Genomic DNA, 14,548 nt, shown 5'->3' on the forward strand with positions numbered 1-14,548 from the left:
ACCTTCTCTTTTTCTCTTCCTGTCTGAATTCAGAGGTCACAAACCCAAGAGAATGATGAAGTTATCAGACAGAAGAAATTATATGTGGAAAAGCCATCTGCCAGCTAATAACGTCTGCATTGTCCTGTTAAATAAAAGAAAAACGAACTGCTCTTGTCATAAGCTATTGCTGTGCTCTGTTGTTACAGCAGCTATCCTAGCTAATACCAAATGCAGCTTAGAGATTTTGTGTTAAATTGAGTTTGGTCTGTGATATGGTTTGACTTCGTATCTCCACCCAAATCCCATCTCAAATTGTAATCCCCACATGTCAAGGGAGGGACCTGGTGGGAGGTGATTATATCATGGGGCAGACCTCCTTTAATAGCAATTAAAGAATTAAAGAATTGCTATTCTTTAATATATAGAGAGGAAAACCTCTCAATTTTTGTGTGAAAATAAACATTTGGATAAACATTTCTAAAGTATTGGATGATAAAAATAATAAACCCAGATTGAAACATGAAAAGATTGGAAGCATCTTGAATTCCACTTTGGGGTGTCTCACTAGGGATTTGATAGAACTTTTATGAAAGCTGAGCATTCTCAGGAGCCAGAGGAGCAAGTGGAAAGGAATTGAGTATCCGAACTGCTGATGCAATATGCACATTAATTTAAATGTGGAATATTGTCTTTTAAACTTTAAAATGTGGATATATTATTGCAAATATTTAAAAAGTTGATAGATAAATTCATCTCTGAGATCTTCCCCTCTTGAGCTCTAATTCTTGAAGATCTTTCATGTCACACTCTCTAGAAAAGTGTCAGAATATTATCCCCTAATGAGGTGACTTTGAATATATGCTAGGGTCCAGTTTTATACTATATTTAGGTTACTAGCAAAGTCTTAGTCAAATATACATGTGTGAAACATATTGTAAACGGCTAGAGTAAAAGCACTCGAATATTTTAAGCAAGTGTAATTATTTTACATTTTGAGGACGCTTTATATTATTCAAAAAAGAAGGAACTCCAGAGCCTTATCTGCAAATTTTAGATGAGCAAAATAAGTTTAATTAGAGCTAAAGCACCAATATTTAAAATTATTTATATAAAAATATAATTACATATATTGTGAACATAAAAATGTAATTATATATATATGCGTATAATTGTCTATATATTTAAAAGATAGTACAGATTGGATTGCAAAAAAACCCCTGTAGATTGCTTGCAGCAATATGTTCACATTTTTAATTACCTAATGTTGGATAATAGAATGTATCTTGTTTTTATGACTCTGGAAAACCTTCCCTCATAATCTGTTTTATATTGTAGGACAATGATAAGACATGTTATGTGAGAGACAGAAAGAGTACAAGGTACACTTAAATGAACAGCTTATTTTGGATGTTAAGGTCAAGATGTAGCTACAGAAACAAAAGTGGAGTTATAGATAGCACACTAGGAAAGTGAAAATTCTCATGAAGAACTCATTACTTTTTCTAAAATATTAAAATAATCTCTTTCAGACATTGATATTATTTAGTATCTAGTTTGTTTTGAAACCATGCCAAGATTTTTAGAGGCATAAGCTGTCTTATTTCTTGTTCTTTGCAATGTTTGACACTCTATTGTTCCTGAGAAATAATATTAGGTTTTATTTTTATTGCCTTATTTGTTCCTTTGGAAGTATAACTCACTTTCTTATGACATATTGGATATTGAAACAACACCAGGAATGTACCTTACAAAATTTTATAATTTTTTTCTAAATCTAAAAACAATTTAATACTAAGTCTACATCTTCACATATTGTACAATTACACGTTATTATTATTTTCTCAGATTTTTCTGTTCGTTCTGCTTCGGAAAAATCTCGTTGGTTCATTAATTTTAAAATCCTTGACCATTATATCATTAGAATAAAATAGAAAATTGGTCTCCTAGGATTTTGATATTATCACAGATATATTTGTATTTTGTTTTTAAAATGTGACAGTAAATCAATCATTATGACAGCTATGAAAATTTCAAAAGCTAGTACCTGACTTATTCTAAAATGAGACTTTCTTTTTATGACTTTTTGGAATAGTTAAATTGATAAAAGGAATCTAAATGTTATAAATAGTGGACACATTTCGGCTATAAAATACAGTTGATAATGTTAATAAGTTATTAAATTAATGGGTGTCCGTTAATAATTGAACCACTAACTAACTTTTCTTAATTATAAAATGAAAGAAATATCTAAAGATGAAGAGCTAAGAATACAAAAAATATTAAAGATAAAATTTAAGAAAATCTTCAAGGCAAAAATCCTAGGGTAAAGAAACAAAGGTAAGATCTGGGACATCTAATGTGTCAATATGAAAATTATTAGAAATGGAGGCAGTAAAATATATATTACAGGGCAGACTAGTCAGGACTTTTTGTTGTTTTCAGATGAGGGAAATCCAGCTTGATCAGTCTAGGCAAGACAGTTAATTTATTTACTTACCTAATTAACACTTGAGGGAGGCAGGGATGCAGCTGGCCCTCAGGAAAACCACACCAATGACTCCAACTCTGTCAAGCCTCTCTTTTTCCATCTTGCTTGTCAGACTCTTTATTCATAGCAACTACTTTATCTCAGATGAGTTCCTTCTATGAGGATGGAAGAAAGTCTGCTGATAGCTCTCAACTTCTTCACCAAAAAGTGATTGAGATGAAATGTCACTATTTTCAAATTAAAAAGAAAAATTCTAAGGAAGCTTCCATACAGATCCAACTTGGATCAGGTGCACAATCCCGAACCACTTATATCTGGCCCTAGGTATGGGTAAAATGATGTAACTCAGCATGGAATAGGAACTTACTCCTGGGCCACCAAAGAAGGATCAATGGATCTTCTATTGCAAACACAAATGTATAGTAGGGGAAAAGACATTTTTCTGAGAAAGGTGGTTGAAGTCATGGCTAGGGAGCTACAGTTATGTCTAGAAAAAAATCCTTCAAAATAACAAAGAACAAAGCGAGATGATGTTGTAAAAATATTTATACTAACACCAAAAATATATGCCTTTTGGAAACAGGTATTCATTAAGACTATAGAAGATATTAAAGATTTGAATTTGAGGGAAAATAAGTCCATAGCAGATCATGAAATATTTATCAAAAATTTTAAAATGTTTCCATTTTATTATTCAGACATGTATATATGTGTATATTTCTGTTTCAGAAAGATTTAGTGACAATAGGTTTTTTGAGAAAGGGAGGCAAGTTGATGTTAAATAAAAAAATAAGAACAACCTCGTGTTTAAAGCACTCTGCAAATGTTACAGAATATTTTAAGATCTTATCTGAATTATTTCTGTCAGTAAATGAAGGAAGAAGCTACTTCGAATTCCCCCAGACATTTCATTTCTTTCGTCAAACATATCTTCATACATGTGCCCTAATGTATATTAAAAATTGCCGAATAGAAAATTGCAGTCACAAACTCATTTTGATTTTTTATAGTTATCTTTTCCAAATGTTTGTATACAAGAAAATCACTATACACTGCTGAGATAAATGCATACAAGAAAAAAATACATAAAAAAATAAATAAAAGCTTAACATAAACTGGAAGAAGATGGATTTGTATAGGATAAGGAGGTCACTATTAGATAACTCTGTGAGTATCTGAGACTGTAACACTGCATTATTGAGTGGTTAAAACTGATGGTTTTATCTTTATTCTACATGAATGAGATGTAAACTGTGAATGTCATTGATGTTTATGCTATCTAAGGAGCTGCTGTCTTATCTTGTGTTGATTCTTAGCTCTATATTTTGAGAGGTCTCATAGAATTGGAGCAGTTCTCTAAACCTGCTTTCCATGGGGCTCTGAGAAGGTTTGGTGTTTTAAATTACATGGAAGTTTTTATATGAGCTTTATATGCTTGATGGCAGAAAGCAGAAGAATCTTTGGATGTGATCTGGACAATCTTGCCACCAACATTGGGCTGAATGGTTGATGTGAGGTCAGTTTTCCTGCAGTATGACTGAGGGTTCATGCCATTTTGGTGAATCCAGACCATGTATTTTAGGGTAAAGACCTAAGGTGTGGTTCTAAGTGCTCTCACCTAGCATGCGATTTACACATCCAAGGAGGGTGAAGCTTTATTTTGTAATACTGCACCAAGAGGAATGCCTAGATTTGGCAAGCCATTGGTTGTGGTCACTCCTTATACTAAGAAGAAAAAGTTTAGCCTTCTTTCTGATAAAAGCCAGAATGTCCTACAGACATTCAAGATCTGAACAGCTGAAGAAGACAAGTCCAGAAAGTAACACAATATTAAGATGGTGATGGTACTCTGTTGTGTTTTACTTTTCAAAATATGGTAGGACCTTATGTGACTGAAGCTATCTCCCTTGATGAAACTAACATGCAAAAGACATTGGGTACATTTTTCATTATACCTTGCCAATCAAATTTCCCATCCTGATTTTTTTTGGTTAAAAATTCATTAATCAAAGTGTGTCATATTTCTCAGAAGGTGAATTTTTTACATTTCTGAGCTTAAAGCCAATAGAAAGCTGGCACTAATAAATTAAAAGTAAGTCAACCCTTTATGTCAGTGACTATTCAGATATTAAAGTCACATAATATATAGAGGACTTTGAAGAACTCTTTTTCTTCAGCAGGAATAGTGGTCCCATAGAGAATCCTCATTTATAACTAGTATCTCAAATCTTGTGGTTGTAAAAATGTTGCCTGTCCAATTTTAAAATCAGGCCAGATTTATAGTTGCTGCAGCAGCAAGGCTGCATTTTTCTGGCATAATAAATTTTATCAAATAATTGTTCCATATCTTTTACAAAAATTATTACACTAGTTAAGTTTAGAATTTCTTTAAGCATGCTTGGGGTTATGTTTAATCACATTTAACCTAATTTGGGAAGGCAGTTCTACATTTAAAAACATTTTATACAACATACAAATTCCCACATTAGATTATATAAGATTTGAGACATCTATAACCCAATACTGATCTAAATTCCCAAGCAAGAATATACTAAGTATACACTTAATTGCTTGTAATTATTTAAGCATATTGAAAACATAAAAAAATTGTGAATATCCTCGAACACTTGGAAAAAATTTTGTATACATGTATATATGAAAATACATATATTTTCACATTTAAATGGGCCTATATATCTAGAAAATCTTTATAAAAAAGGAGGACATATACATTAGTTACGTAGAAAATAGATGCGTACTAGCTAAATATGTCAGTTAGTCCCCTGTGAATTCTGCATAGGCTGAAGAAACCACAGAGCACATTACATGTATCATGTACTTAAGCATTATTAATTTTTAAAACTTTCTTGGAAAATGTTTGGGCAATAAAACTAAGAGTTAATAACTTCTAAAACCATAAATTATTAAGAAGTCCATTTCTTGCTACATCATAGTAACTTTTATCAAATCAACTATCACACTGAGACAACAAGAAAGGCTAGATTGAAAAACAAAGAAAGAAAATCAGGACCTGAAAAGCCAAGGCCACAGAGAGAGCATAGGCTGACCTTGTCTACTGTGCTTTCCCCTCTGTGTGTTTCCTGAGTGTGTCAGAGAAGCCAAGCTGAAGGTAGAGACTGAGCGGTTTTAAATGTCTCCTGGGAAAAATTATAATCAAGGAAAAAAAAGTCAGCTAGGCCAAGGCCCTGGAAAAAGAGTACCACAAAGAAGTGAAACCAACATTGTATAGACATTTGGTGCTGCAGGTCAGTTGTCTGGGTGGCCTTGGAGTGACCTAGTTCTCTCCCTTTTCTTGCTTGGAGTTCTCAGGAACAGCTGTAGATTGTGATGGGAATGCAATGTCTTGAGTTAGGGAGGAACTACTCTGGTACAGCCTTGGCTTTACTCCACTTTTCCCTGGAAGCCAGATGTCTTTCAAAGCTTTGCCCAGTGAGTTACGTGCCCCGATGTATATAATCCAGGGTGGGCTGCCTGTTGGGGTTCCGCAGCTGTGATGCAAGTGGGGCATGCTCAGTTGAGACTTCACTTGCCCTGGGCAGCTTTGTTGAGGCATGGAGGGATTGGCTCACAACAGATCTAAGCTTCTTTTGTCTCTTGCTGCCTATCTGTGAGTAATAAATTTGTAGCACATAACTCGTTGTGTGTATGTTTTGTCTCACCAGACTCAGGCAAATGGTAATTAGTAAACCTGCTTTACAAAATTGACATAGTGAGTAGAGACTGGTCTGAAAGAACCATGGCTTATGGGCAAAGTAGGGGCAGCAAATAACCCCCAGGCTGGTACTGGGGGTTACTGCTCTACCCACTTTGCCAATAAGCATCAGCCTGGGCAAACAGGGGCTGGATGTGCAGCTGGATGTTTGATCAGGAAAGAAGTGTGATAAGGTAGGCATAGGTCACCTCCCCCACCCAGATGTGTGAGCTGGTTGCTGATTGAGGCAGAGAGAGAGGAATGCAGAAACAGGGGAGCATTGCACAGGATCCCCTGGCTATTGGACACTTATGTGACTGTTCATTACTGGCTAGAGAGCTGGGAAAGCACGTACTCAGAAGAACCCTGAAAGGGAACTAACACGTGTGCTATGTGGGCCTTCATGGAAAGAGAGACTCATTATCTAAAGGATAAATATAGAGAAAGGCCAGAGGAATCTCATGCAGCCTGGTTGATTTTTTTTTTTTTTTAATCAAGGGACATTGCAAATCCAAATGTCTCAGGCAGAATGGCACAGTTAGAAATGGGGCCAGTCAGCCTGAGAAATTAGGTCCTCAACTGGAGTCAATGCCAATGTCCCTATAATCCTGTAAAACAAGAGGAGAAAAGAAAGGAACTCGGACTTTTCTGGGGTTCTTGGATATTAGAGCCCACATAACAATACTTCCAGGTCCCCTTAGGGGAAAAATTAAACTGATGACCTCAGGAGATTTGGAGACAAATATGTGACTCACAGTACTTATTTGCTTATGTTTGGGGTCCTTTGAGCCATTTAAGGTGCCAGTGACTGTGGTTCCCATAGCTGAGTACATGAGAGTTGTGAGGCAAAGTAGCAAACATCATGCACCCCTTAAATATATACACCTACTATGTGCCCACAAACATAAAAACTAAAAAGAAGCCATGTGTATTAGTCAGGGTTCTCTAGAGGGACAGAACTAATAGGCGGTATATATATATATATCGCCTTTTTTTTTATATATATATATATCACCTTTTTAATATATATATATCGCCTATTATATATATATATATATATATGTTTATTAAAGAGTATTAAACTAATACGATCACAAGGTCCCACAATAGGCTGTCTGCAAACTGAGGAGCAAGGAAGCCAGCCCGAGTCCCAGAGCTGAAGAAATTTAAGTCCGATGTTCGAGGGCAGGAAGCATTCAGCACAGGAGAAAGATGTAGGCTGGGAGGCTAAGACAGTCTAGTCTTTTCACGTTCTTCTGCCTGCATTTATCCTAGCCATGCTGGCAGCTGATTAGATTGTGTCCACCCAGATTAAGGCTGAGTCTGTCTTTTCCAGTTCACTGACTCAAATGTTAGTCTCCCTTGACAACACCCTCACAGATACACCCAGAATCAATACTTTGCATCCTTCAATACAATCAAGTTGACACTCAGTAGTAACCATCACACTATGCTCATTTCTGCTTTCCAGCATGATTTCACAAAGCCCCTGACTCTGTGATGATGTGCAGCTCTCAGAATGATGCTTTAAAGACAAAACAGGATAGACTACTCCCACCCCCATGCCTCTTGCCCTGGTCACTGTATTCCTTAGAAGATAAATAATCCTAGTCCTTTCCTTTTCTACACATAAGATAACGTCTGACAGGGTTAGTGATTATGCCTCTGTAATCTATAGCCAGATGTACTCTTACACCCAAACCTTGATCTGATTCTGCTCTAATATAACTTCTGAACAAGTTTAATACAATTTTACATGTACTAAACCCTCACCATCTCTGTATAAGCATTGGGCTAAAATACTGTGCCAAACAGTCTAATAAAAACCCTCCACAGGGCTGCCACCAGGCTATAGGCCTTGGTCTATAGTCCTCAATAAAACTTATAAATAAAACCCACCATAACCCCTAAAAAGCTATTTTTTTCTTTAGTTGACATACGCATTGACACTTTGGCTGCTTGTGGAACAGAATATCACCACATTATAGCGAAGAATTCAAGCCTAACAGTGGAACATGTCCACTTCAGCCTGCCACCTAAGCTACCCAAGTCCCAAGTTTATTCCACAAAAGCAGTACTGCAAGCTAAGTGGAAAATAGGATATTATTTTGCTAATTCAGGCCTTGCTACACACTACACTATCACCATGTAACAGCCTCTTCTGGCTGGTCAAAAAGGCCTTTGGGGCACAGAGACTAACAATGGACTGTCCAGGCTGAATGCCAGAGTCACTTGGGCAAGAGGCCAAAAAGGTATTCCAGAGACGGTGAAATAAATATTTTTAACTCTGGAGGTACTCACTAATAAAAAGGAGGCCTAATAGCTGGCAGACATCTTTGGGTACTAGAGACAGCATGTACCCCACCTGGGTGTTCTGTTTGTCCCCTTAGTCAGGTGACCAACAAAGCTACCAACTTTAAGTGGAACCCTTTGCAGCAGCAGACTTTGGAAGCCATTCAATGAGCCGTGGCCCAGGCACTGACTTTAAAAGCTTTAAAGCCTGCTACCCTGATGAAATGACATGTGTGCATAACCACTCTGCATGTGGATTGGAGTCTGTGGCAACAGAAAACTGCCACTGGGGTGTGCAAGCCTCTTGGAGTTTGGACATGTAAGTTGCCTGAGGCCGCCCGCAGATACACCCCTTTTGAATGACAACTCCTTGCTTGCCATTGGACACTAAAGGAGACTGAGCATCTTGTGATTGAACTGCCACAAAAGACACTGCAACTTGAACTGCCCATTCTCACCTGGGCACTCACAAACCTTGCCAATGAAATTGGACAGGCTCAATACAGCTCAATGATCAAATGGATAGGATACATTCAAAAGATTGGGCCTAGCAGCCAAGAGACCAGTAGGCTCCGTGAGGAAGTGGCTAACTTGCCAGAAGGGACTAAGCAACATGTAGGGGATGTTTTGGATCCTCCTATGGATACCTGGGGCCCAAGACTCAGACATGTGCCTACTGACAGTATGACATGGCTTGCTTACTGATGGCTCTGCCAAATGGCAAGCAGGCAGGGTTCCCTGGGCTGTGGTAGCCATCTAGCTAGTGGATAGCTATCTCATGGCTGAGACTGGACATGGGCATTTTGAACAATGGGCCAAACTACATGCAGTGGTGATAGCCACATAGACTTCCTCTACCACTCTATCTTGCTACATTTTCACTGACTCATCAGCTGTTGCCAACAACCTAGACATCTCGTCAGAAGAAAGGCAACTAAGTGGATGGATTATTAAAGGACAAGTACTATCACAATAACTTGCTGTCTGGAATGGGAAAGTATATATGTCACTCATGTGGAGGATGGGACTAACATAGCTTCTTTTAAAAGGAACACATATCATGTTTTTGATTACCCCACGGAACTTCACTCTGACCAAGGAATGGTTACTACCCGAATAACACAACAATGTGTGCATTCTCCTACAATACAATGGACTTTCCATACACTTTGTCATCCTCAGGCCAATAGAGCTGTTGAATGGTGGCGGAGCCAGCTCACAAAACAACTGAAGAAATGACATCAAGATGGCCTGCTAATGGAGTGACAACCCCCCTTCTGACTAGAGCAATGTGGTCACTAAACACTGCACTCTAATCCAAGGGAAACATGTTACTGCAGCTCAAGTTGACAGAGCTTGGTGGAGGTGGAGGTGGACTAAGTAGCTGCCTGGAGGTTGACAGAGATGCAGAGCTTGGTGGAGGTGGAGGTGGACTAAGTAGCTGCCTAATTAGGCTGTGCCTGTAAAATCCCAATTCCAGTGTTCCCAACTATGATTTTTCTTCTTCCCCTTTAGAGTGCATGTCCTGGAGGGTGGTTTGCAGTTTAGGCCACCCTAGTACCCCAGGCAAGGCTCCCTAACTTCAATCTAAAGGTGATGCTTCTCCTGGGTTCCTCTCCTCTATGGGATTCCACAGAGGTGGAGAACAAGACCAAGGAATACCAGGATGCTAGGGTTCCTCTGGAGGCAGAGAGTGTTTAATCCTTCCAGTATAGTGGATGTTATCAGACATGTCAAGTTAACACAGGATATAACCTCCCATCCTAGGCTGGATGACAGAGGCCCAAAGGTCTGGGTCAAGCAACAAGAATAACAAGTGATCACAGAGGTATTAGCCTTGGGACTGGGGCAGACAGATGGGTTCACTACACCAACTCAGCCCAACCCTTATGCAATAGGTAGGGGATACCTGAGATCCTGGGAGGGTAGAGGGGTGGGAAACTAACTTGTTAATCTGCTTTTTCCACGAGGACAGGGTAGTACAGGCCTAGAAATGTAATATCATTTTTAGGCTCTCCCAGACTGTGGCAATGTGGATAATCTGATAAAGTGTTGGATCTTTCATTTGGGCCTCATTCTGTCGCAGACCACAATTACCTGCCAGTGATAAAACCACACCAGCATTCCTTAATACCACAGTGTACACTAACAGAACTTGAGCAGCCCTGGCTTATTGAATGAGGATCTGATACCTGTTGCATGGGAGAGAGCAGAATGTTCTCTGTTTTAACTTATAACTGACTGTGTGGCAAAATGTCACAACTATAACTAAACAGAATCTTGGTGGGCTTGTGCTCTGATGCACTAAGCTCCTCTGATTACATGGATCAGAAATGTTCCAGTGGTAATGAAGAAAACAAGAACTGGACCAGTGCTAGTCCCCTGCATAGGAGTTTCATGAACAATATTATATGAAGGAAATTGGGCTCATGCAACTATGCCATCAATGAGACTTGGCTGGGAAATGTCAATGCCTCTTTACCAATGAGTGGCTCATTGAACAAAGAAACAAAGAAAGGGGTGCTGTGTGTGCCCAAGGGTTGCATCTCTCTCTGCAGGTGGCTTGGGATGGCCTAGATACAGGATAGACAATGTCATGCCTGTAAAGCTGGTAGCTGGTGGGATCCTGCACATTGGGTGTACTAGGGGTGCCCCTAGATATCACCCTGGGAAGGAGATGATCCATTGGGCCAGTGGCCTTAAGCTTTTACACAGGCTTACTAGGAACCCACCAGGAGGTGGTATTGACTTTAGGTTTATGTCCTTTATTAGATCTTTGATGTCACACATGAGTTGGTACTCATGAAAAAGTAGTAAGAACCCTGCCTCTGACCATGCAGATATTGCCTTTCCACTGCCACTGTCTTGGAAGCCCTAGACATCTCCCAGATTCCTCAGGAAAGTTGTTTTAGACAACGGAATTGCTCGAGACTTTCTTTTAGCCCAATTGAGAGGAGTGTATGTGATTGGCAATACCTACTGCTGTAGCTAGATAAACACCTTAGGTACAGTAGAGACATAAGTAGAGGAGATCTGGAAGCAGGTCCACTGGCTACAAACAGTGGGGCTATCTGATAATCCTTCTTTGCCTTTTTTTTTTTTTTTTTTTTAGAAGCTTCTTACCTGAGACACTGGGATCCTGGATTAGGTCACTGCCTCAAGCAGGTCTGGCTGTCCTGCTAGTGGTGTAGTCCTTTGGGATCCAGTAAAGGATTTTCTGTGTGTTACTCAACAGTGTTGCACTGAGTTTGGGTCAGTCAAGGTGCTACATCAGTCTGGCTAGATAAACCTCTTCCTCCAGATCCAGAGAGGTTGGTGGGCATATGAAATGGACTGACTTTGCTACGAGAGATGTCTGGCTAGAGGGGTAGACCTTAGGACAATTCTCCAGGTGGCCTTGGACATACCTAGTTATCCCTGTTTCTTGCTTGTAGTTCTCACAAATAACTGTAGAATGTGCTGGGAATGCAACATCTTGAGTGTAGGGAGGAACTGCTCTGGTACAGCCTGGGCTTTACTCCTCCTTCCTGTGGAAGCGAGATATCCTTCAAAGCTTTGTCCAGTGATCATGCGGCCCCTGGGTTACATAACCCAGAACAGGCTGCCAGCTGTGTTTCCTCAGCTGCAGTGCAAGTGGGGCATGCTCCGTCGAGACTTTATTCGATCTGGGCAGCTTTGTTGAGGATTAGGTGGTCAGCTCACAATGAATCATAAGCTTCTTTTGTCCCTTGCTGTCTATCTGTAAGTAAAAATCTCCTTAATATATTGTGTGTGTGTGTTCTGTCTCAACAGACTCAGGCAAATAGTAATTAGTGAACCTGCTTCACAGATGCTTAGAAGCTAAAAGGTTAAGCAGCGATGTCAGCGCTATCAGGACGCTGTGGAGACTGGAATTGAAGTTCAGAACCTTTCATGGGAGACAGCTCAGGTAAACATCCAAGCAAAGTGACAAAGGAAGAAAACAATACGAAACTCACTACCCACTGTGGGCTACTTTCAAGCTTTAACTTCAGATCCTCCTGCTAGTTTTTACTTTTCAGAGTGTTTAAGTGGTTGTTTTTGTTTGTTTGTTTGTTTGTAGTTTGTGCAGTTTTAGTTGTGAACAGTGCATTAGATAGATTCTAGTTGGCTTACTTCATCTTAGCAATCATCGAAAACTTAGATATTTTATCTTTAAAATTACAAACCAATATGGACTACTACAAACATCTGTTAGAGCGTCGCTATCTTTAAATATGATTCCCTAGACTGGCTGTGATACTTCTGTATTTTAGAAAGTTCCCCTGACCCAATAAATCTAAAATATCAGGTTAAAAACCCTCATTTCTTCTTTATTTGCCCAGTTCAGCCAATTTGACTCTCAGTTGGATTTTGAGAATCTCAGTGATGTTTCAGTTTGGAGGTCGGTTCAGAATAGCTTTTTATTCTAATTTTAATACCTCTATTATCCTGATAAAAGTGTTGTTGATGAAATAATTTTGAATATCTCAATAAAAATCTCAAGTGCCTACGAAATATTCTTTAAGCTTTCAACTTATATATTTTATACATTTTATACATCATGTAGTCTTTGAATATGAAAAAAAAAATCAGTTAAAAGTATCAGTTGTATTTACAACAAAGATAGTAGTATGAGCCCCACCAGGGTCCTCTTAATCCCTGATTCCAAGTTCTCAGTGCAATGACCAATAGACAAGACAAATTAAAGAAGACCTACATCATGTCTGGGGGACAATGAAGTATATCTTCCACATACCAAATCGTCGAGCATTTGTACTTGAGATAGTATTGATAACAACTCAGCACACTGAGTCAATCTGCATCTCTTTCTCCTAACAGATGTCATCATAACTGGCCCATATTAGCAGAGGAAACCCTTCATATTTTGTAAGAAGATGTTGAGCAACAGGGCAGTTGGTGGAGAGTATGGAAACATATAAATACAGTTAACAGGAAAAAATATTTTAAAATAATATCAAGATCTAATTCTGCATCTCAAAAGGGTCCCCTGAGTATATGGGAAGTTAATAGAATGATAACAGCTTCTGAGTATTTTCTTCTGAGGTGTCTCCATATTATTTATAAAGAAGATAACAAGTACTCAGGGTAAACAACAAAACAAGAAAACCAGACCATCCTCAGACTTTCCAATACTAAAAATCTGAGGGTGGTAAAACAACTGCATCAGAAGTTTGAGGAAAAAAGAAAATTTGTAACTTTAGCTTTTAATATAGCTAAGTTGTCTTTCACTTTGAAGGCAATAGACATATGTTCTTAGATGTTAAGAGATTCAGAACGTATACCAACCTCCAACAAAATGGTTGTAAAAGAATTAAGTGGTTTCTTAGTTATAGAAATAGACTTTCTTTTGTCTTCATCTTTAATCAGGGTTTTAGCGCAGTGGTAGAACACATAAAAAGTAAAAGTACTTTCATATTCCAGTGAAATTCATAGACTGATAAAGTTTGTTTTTCATTTGGTTTAAACATCACAACTTACATTTTTTTGGTCCCTAAATAATATCTTGGTTATGGTTGACTATCTCTGCAATACAGTAGGTAAGTATTGCTTCTGGTTCATATCTATCATGGGAGATTTAATGAATCACAAGCAGAAGATTTATTTTTAAGTGTTGACTTAAAAATGACTATGTCAGGGAATTAACAGGTGAATTAGCATTTTGATGTAGAAATCATTTCTGTTCTTTGTTTCCACTCATTGTTTCCAAGTTGTTTTTCTGTCATACCGAGGAGAGTTTTCCTGAGGAAAAACAAAAGCCTTCTGATTGGATCAGGCTTACATGATGACTTATCATTTACATCACTTCCAACTCAACAGGGAGAAAACAATTTTTTGTGTAGTGAGGTGGTGGCAGGCAAGAGAAGGAGTATACAGAGAGAGCATTCATTTGAATTCTGGTGCAGTGCACAGATGAGGAATATCCCACATGGAGTCTCTTCCAGCCTCTGCTTAAACATATAATGATTTTATTTTCTTGTATGCCTGTTCCTTCTGCCTGTGGGAATAGGGAGAATGAAGAAAGATAATTGAGCTTATTCTTTCATTTGCAGCAA

Source organism: Pongo pygmaeus, chromosome 5 (genome assembly GCF_028885625.2).
Source record: "Pongo pygmaeus isolate AG05252 chromosome 5, NHGRI_mPonPyg2-v2.0_pri, whole genome shotgun sequence".
NCBI classification, from domain to species: domain Eukaryota; kingdom Metazoa; phylum Chordata; class Mammalia; order Primates; family Hominidae; genus Pongo; species Pongo pygmaeus.